The 6,739-nt window shown below is 45.1% G+C and overlaps 1 pseudogene; it reads left to right on the forward strand.

The window, feature by feature from the left end:
• The first annotated feature begins 2,953 nt into the window (after positions 1-2,953).
• LOC110304217 lies at positions 2,954-6,446 on the forward strand (annotated as a pseudogene).
• The last annotated feature ends 293 nt before the right edge of the window (positions 6,447-6,739 follow it).

Consider the following 6,739-nt stretch of genomic DNA (forward strand, 5'->3'; position numbering starts at 1 on the left):
AAGAAGAAGAAGAAGAAGAAGAAGAAGAAGAAGAAGAAGAAGAAGAAGAAGAAGAAGAAGAAGAAGAAGAAGAAGAAAAGTTTGTTTGTCTGCCTGCCTGTTGTTTGTTTGTTTGTTTGTTTGTGTGAGACAGGGTCTCACTATGTAGCCCTGGCTAACCTGGAATTCTATGTAAACCAGACTTTCCTAGAAATCACAGAGCTATGCATGCCTCTGTCTCCTGAGTGCTGGGATTAAAGGCCTGGCTGAGACATTATATCTTGGGCTGGGAGCAAAAAGCAAGGAGAAAGAACTGGAAGTAGGTGAGGCTTACTCTCAAAGCCTGCACCCATCGATGTCCCTCCTCCAGAAAGGCTGTGCTGCCCAAACCTCCACAAACAGCGCCACCAGCTGGGGAGCAAGTATTCAAATGCCCGAGACTGTGAGGGACTTTCTCATTCAAATCCATGCAGAGTCTTTTTCAAACAGCATCTAAGGGCTGACAAGCATCAGCAACGATAGGAGGATTTTCTGGATTCTCTTGCTGACATTGTACCATTGCCTGGGGATGGCTTCCCCCTCCCCCACACCCTCACCCCCAGCTCTTTAAAATATCAATGACTGAGTGATGGTAAAGATTTTCTAACTCTCTCTAGTTCAGGCAGTGAGCTACCTGTGGTGTCAGGATGCAGCAAAGCCATGTCACACACAATCAAGCATTGTGATGTGATTATACACTTAGTTGCTGCACAAAGGCCTCACCTGACACCTCAAATGCTCCCTAACGCCACCTTGGTGACATCACCACACTGCCCTAGGACATCACAAAGCTGCATTTTCAACATCATGATGCTAAGCTTTTTTCAGTACTATGCTTGGCTGTTCCACCCCAGTGACGAATCGTGACATCACAATGCATGTTGCTACCACAATGCCATATTTTAACATGACAAGCTCTAGTGTAACAATACTGAATTTGACATCATGGTGCCCCAATACAATGACACTCTGCTCTACCGATAAGACCTAAGACTCCATTATGACATCACAAAAATGAATTGTTACATCACAATGCTCCCTTGTGACATCCTTTGTGACTTTTGACATCATAGTACCCCCATATGCCATTATAATGCCATGCTATGACATCAAAATACTCCATAGTGACAGCCCCCCTGCATGACAGGTGAGGTGTCCCCAAGTCCCAGGCATGCAGACAGTAGTCCCCAGCTTGCCTAGCTTCTGCAGTGGACAAGTGAGGGCTTGCTAGGCACCAGTCATCTGGCCCAAGCTTCTCCAGTTGCCCAGCTCCAGTTGGTGATGGGCAGGCCCAACCACCCAGCCCATACTTTCCAATCCACCCAGTTCCTACCACATACAAGGCCCTGCCAGGTCCTGCTCCTAGAGCTAGCCTGTAAGGGGTCTCTACCCAAGAAACCCTTTCCACAGTTCCTCCTGGTGCTGACAGACAAGCAGTCCCTAGATCGTCAGTCATGGACTCACACTCCCCATCAATCAACTAACTGCCAACAGGCAAATCTCAGTGCACAAACAACATATCTCCTCAGAAATCACCAATCCCATACTACAGGACCCCAGTGAGAAGGGCCTAGAAGAACTTTCAGACGATGAAGTAATAGGAATGATTGATTGTTCAAACAACATAAAATTAAAAAAAAAAAAAAAAAGGCCAAAAGGGGTTGAGGCTCAGTGGTTAAGAGCACTGGCTGCTCTTGCAGAGGACCCAGGCTTAATTCCCTCCTAAAACGTATTTAGTTTTACAGCTGTCTCACCCCCAAATTTAGACCAAAACAGAGAGCTTTTCAATAACAATGTCTGTTTTCTTTGGCAAGAAAGGGCTGGAAGGGGAGAAAATTTTCAGACTAAAGAGAAAATTTGCATTTGCTGATATCTGCATCACATAGATATTTTCCATTGTAAGAATCCATTGTATGATTCAATTCATCAGATACATTGTTGTGTGACCTTTCATATGTGTGTAACATATGTGCCATGTGTTAACATTCCATTTATTTTAACCTGTCACACAAGAGCTGCATCCTCAAAACTTTTTATTATTTATACCTACACAATCAGTACAACATCCTGGGCCCTCTTCCCTCTATAGAAACCTGTTGTGGATTGGTTCTAAGGCTACTTGTGTTAATTCGGCTCCTAAAATTACCTGCATGTAAGACTCAAAGGGTCTCTGCCCCCAGTTGGCTTTGATTGGTAAATAAAGTTGCCAGTGGCCAATGGCTGGGTAGGGAGACAGGACTTTCAGATTCGTGGACAAGGAACCGAGGAAGAAGGGGAATTGCCATTGCCGGGAGAGAAAGGAGGTCCAGGCCTGAGGAGTATGGGACAGAGGGACAGAGGGACAGAGAGACTGCCAACATGTGAGAGTCAGGGATTAGGACCTAGGAAGGCCACAGGCCTGGGTCTGGGGTAACAAAAATACAATATAGATTTTAGAAAGTAATAATTCAGAAGTATCAGAGGGGAGACATTAGCTGTGTGGAAGTTTGGGACTGGCCCAGCCATTGAGCTGTTTAAGGCATTTATAATATAAGGCTGTGTGTGTGCCTTTCATTCTAGAATCCTCAGAGCACTGGGGCAGGTAGCAAGGAGCGCACACTGCCACAGGAGAGTAAAGCGGATTAATCAATTACCGCTCCAGAAACTTATTTAGTGGGGATATACAGGATGCATTTTTATTTTCTTAAAGTGTCAGAAAAATTAAGTGTGTGTAACTCAATGGTTTTCAACCTTCCTAACTCTGCAACCCTTTAATACAGTTCCGTATGTTGTGATGACCCCCCAACCATAAAATTATTTCGTTTCTACTTCATAACTGTAATTTTGCTTCTGTTTTCAATTGTCGTGTAAATATCTGTGCTTTCCCATGGTCTTAGGTGACTCCTGTGGGCATTACGACCCATGGGTTGAGCACCGCTGGTGTAGACAAGGCGCTATGGCCGCTGTGGGAGGCACAAGCCCCGGGTAGGTTTCCCCATCCTGATTGATCATCCCTAAACGCACGTACACACGGACATTGAGTGTACTCAGGGATTGTGTGTGACAGTAACACAGAAAAGGTCTTGACTCTTAGAGGCGATTGTTGGGGGATGGAAGGAGATAGAGCAGTGAGGGAGGTGGGGTGGAAGTGATGTAACTACCGTGGACTCGTGTGTGAAGTTCCCAAAAATGTGCGTTTAAAGAATTAAGTTAACCAGGCAAGCACCCTCCTTGTGAGCACAGCCAGAATGGCATCGAAGTCGGCAGGAAACATCTTTACATTTGTGCGCAGTTCTCTTCTAAAGAGCAGACGGAGATTCCACTTCACAGCTCCTTCCTAGGAACAGAAATAGGGATGTGACATGAAGTCAATGTCCTGGACTTGAGGACTGTGGGAGACTTGGTTCTATCCCTGCGTGGCTGGGTCCCTGTAGGAGCTAGGAGAGGTTGGCAGCTTCCCAGCCAAGAGCTCAGATCTCTCCGCAGCGCCCAGGAGGCTGCATTACCATAGATGGACAGTAGAGGGAGACAGAGATCGTAAGTTGAAAATTAAAAGGTTGAACCCAGAGAAATTAGATAATTAGAAGAGATAAGAGAAGTCCCAGCCATCCTTACCAAGAATTCATGAATTCCCCCCAGAATCTCTTGTTTGGTTCGTAAATGGCTTCCCCTGCGTAAAAGACAGTAAAGACTGATGTCTAAGCCCGTGATGTCCAAATATCAACCAAAATTTATGCTATCATAAGCACACAAAGGATCCTGAGCTCAACAAAGAAAAAAAAATACCATCCAGAAACTCACCCAAACACATTAATGTGACAAAACAGATAAGATACCTAAACAAATAAAAAAAATCACATTTGCCAGTCACAAAACCAATTCTGCTCTGACTGGTATAAAAAAACAAATTCTTCTTTCGCACTGAGTCAAGGGCACCTAAGGTTTGTTTCTTTTAACTGTTAGTAAGGCATATTCAAATATTAGATTAACAACTTCTTTGGTTGAATACGAATGACAAAATGGTGTGGGTTTTTTTTTTAGATGTCTTTATTTCATGTGTATCTGCGTTTTCCTTGTATGTATGTCTGCCCACCACATGCAGCGCCCTTTGCCCACAGAGATCAGAAGAGATCAGAACTTGTTCCTGAGTTCTGGCCAGTTGTGATCTGCTATGTGGGTGCTGAGAACGAAACCAGGGTCCTCTGCAAGAATAGCAAGTTCTTTTAACTGCTAAGCTGCCTCTCCAACCCTGTAACTTGATTTTTAGAGATCGCTTACCCCCTAAAATGAAGTTTTTATTGGATTTCATAAATGTCTCCAAATTTTTTTTCAAGCACATTAGGTTATGTGTTACTTGACAAAATTTCAAGATAACCACTCTTAGATGCATAAAAAAATTAAAATACATAGATCACATACCTAAACAAAATCATAAAACCTGTGCTGTTAATAAGAAATAAATGTTACAAAGATCCAAAAATAACTGCTGCTGCATAGATCCAAAACTAAATTGAGAAATTCAAGATCAGAAGCTATCAACATAGGTGACTTGAAGCGTCAAAGCAGAGTAAGAGACGGGAACCCGACAGAGTATAAGTCCCAATCCAATATCAGCAAGTGGACAATTGTCCCAGTGTGGGCCTCCCTGTCTACTCACCTCAGCAGTATACGTACTAAAGCCGAAATGATGCGGAGATCCGCTTGTCTCCCGTGCAGATTCACGGAGCACTCCCTACTTTTTGAAAAGTCCGTATGAAAATCTATAATCTTGAAGCTCAAGTAAAAAGATGTAATTAGGGGAGCTGGGAGAACCGGGACTGAAGATCTGTTGGGGATGGGATACTCAGGGTTAAAGGTTTCCACGGGGAGAGTGTTGGGGGATGGGACAATGGAGGGATAAGGGTCAGGCAGGCAAAGCTTGTACTCCCTTGTACTCGAAAGTACAAGAACCAATGTCGAAATCTACACACTTGTAAGTTATTTCTTTTAATTTTTAATATTAAAAATGAGTTTGAACAGAGGTACCCTGCCTGGGTGGACCATAGTGACCCTAGAAAACATTCATTATTGAGGGAAAATCTAAATTGGGCACAGGATACCTCCCTAGCAGCTGTTGGGCAGGGAGACCCCAGAGGTACAAGAATCAACTCACACGCTATTGGCTATTGCCGTTGCTCTGGGGTGCACAATGGCAAACATCGGGCCTTTTTTACATGACACAGAAAAATCAGTTTCAAACTTAGCAGGAAACCCTCCCTGCTGGATGCAGGCTGCAGGTAGGGAAGACAGCCATGCTTTTACCCAGTGTTGGACCCTGCATGCTGCAGAACCAGCCCCGCAAAACGTATAGAAGATGCTGTGCTTCTTAATAAACTTGCTTGTGGGAGCATCAGCTCGTGCAGGATCTCCTGATCTCAAACTTTCCTGTCCTCTTTATTTCTCACCCCCTGGCCCTCCCGCTACACCGGTCTCACCTGCCATTTGGTGTTTTCCCAAAGAAATCCCTGCTGGAATTTTGACTGCTTCGATCCTGGGTGGGTTTTGTGCAGGCAACCAAAGCTGCTGTGAGTGGAGGTGTACAATAGTGATATGAGACATATTCTATAAGTGAGAGGTTCCTGAGAGAGACAGCCAGGGTCTTCAGGGTCGCGGTCGTGGTCGAGGCCGCGGGGATCGTGGAGGTAAAGCTGAAGGTAGGTCTGGGCGGCTGGCCGGGTGGGCTACTCGCTCCCTGCACAGAGAGGCAGCCCTTTGACTGGTGTCTTCTTCCTTCAGTGGATCTCTGTCACCAAACTGGGCCGCCTGGTTAAGGACATGAGATCAAGTCCTTGGAGGAAATCTACCTGTTCTCCCTGCCCATTAAGGAGTCTGAGATCATTGACTTCTTCCTGGGTGCGTCTCTAAAGGATGAGGTTCTGAAAATCATGCCAGTGCAGAAGCTGGCCAGCAGACCAAGTTCAAGGCATTCGTCGTTATTGGGGACTACAGTGGTCACATTGGTCTTGGTGTTAAGTGCTCCAAGGAGGTTGCCGCTTTCATCCAAGGGGCCATCATCTTGGCCAAGCTTTCCATCGTCCCTGTGTGGAGAGGTTACTGGGGGAACAAGATTGGCAAGCCCCACACTGTTCCATGCAAGGTGACAGGCCGCTGTGGCTCTGTGCTGGTGCGTCTCATCCCTGCCCCCTGGCATTGTCTCTGCTCCTGTGCCCAAGAAGCTCCTGGTGATGGCCGGTATAGATGACTGCTACACTTCAGCCAAGGCTGCTCTGCCACCCTGAGCAACTTTACCAAGACCACATTTGATGCCACCTCCAAGACCTATAGCTACCTGAACCCTGACCTCTGGAAAGAGACTGTGTTCACCAAGTCTCCTTATCAGGAATTCACTGATCAATTTGTGAAAACCCACACCAGAGTCTGTTCAGAGGACCCAGGCTCCAGCTGTGACTACCACAAAAATATTTTATTTTTAAAAAAGTAATAAATAAATAGATAGATAGATAGATAGATAGATAGATAGATAGATAGATAGATAGATAGATAAAGTGATTTAAGTATATGAAAGAAAGGAAGAGAGAAAGGAAGGAAGGAAGAGAGAGAAAGAGGGAGGGAGAAAGAAAGAGAGGGGGAGGGAGGAAGAGAGGGGGAGAGAGGGGGAGAGGAAAGAAAGAAAGAGAAAGAAAGAAAGAAAGAAAGAAAGAAAGAAAGAAAGAAAGAAAGAAAGAAAGAAAGGAAGGAAGGA

This window comes from Mus caroli, chromosome 11 (genome assembly GCF_900094665.2).
Source record: "Mus caroli chromosome 11, CAROLI_EIJ_v1.1, whole genome shotgun sequence".
In the NCBI taxonomy this organism is placed as follows: domain Eukaryota; kingdom Metazoa; phylum Chordata; class Mammalia; order Rodentia; family Muridae; genus Mus; species Mus caroli.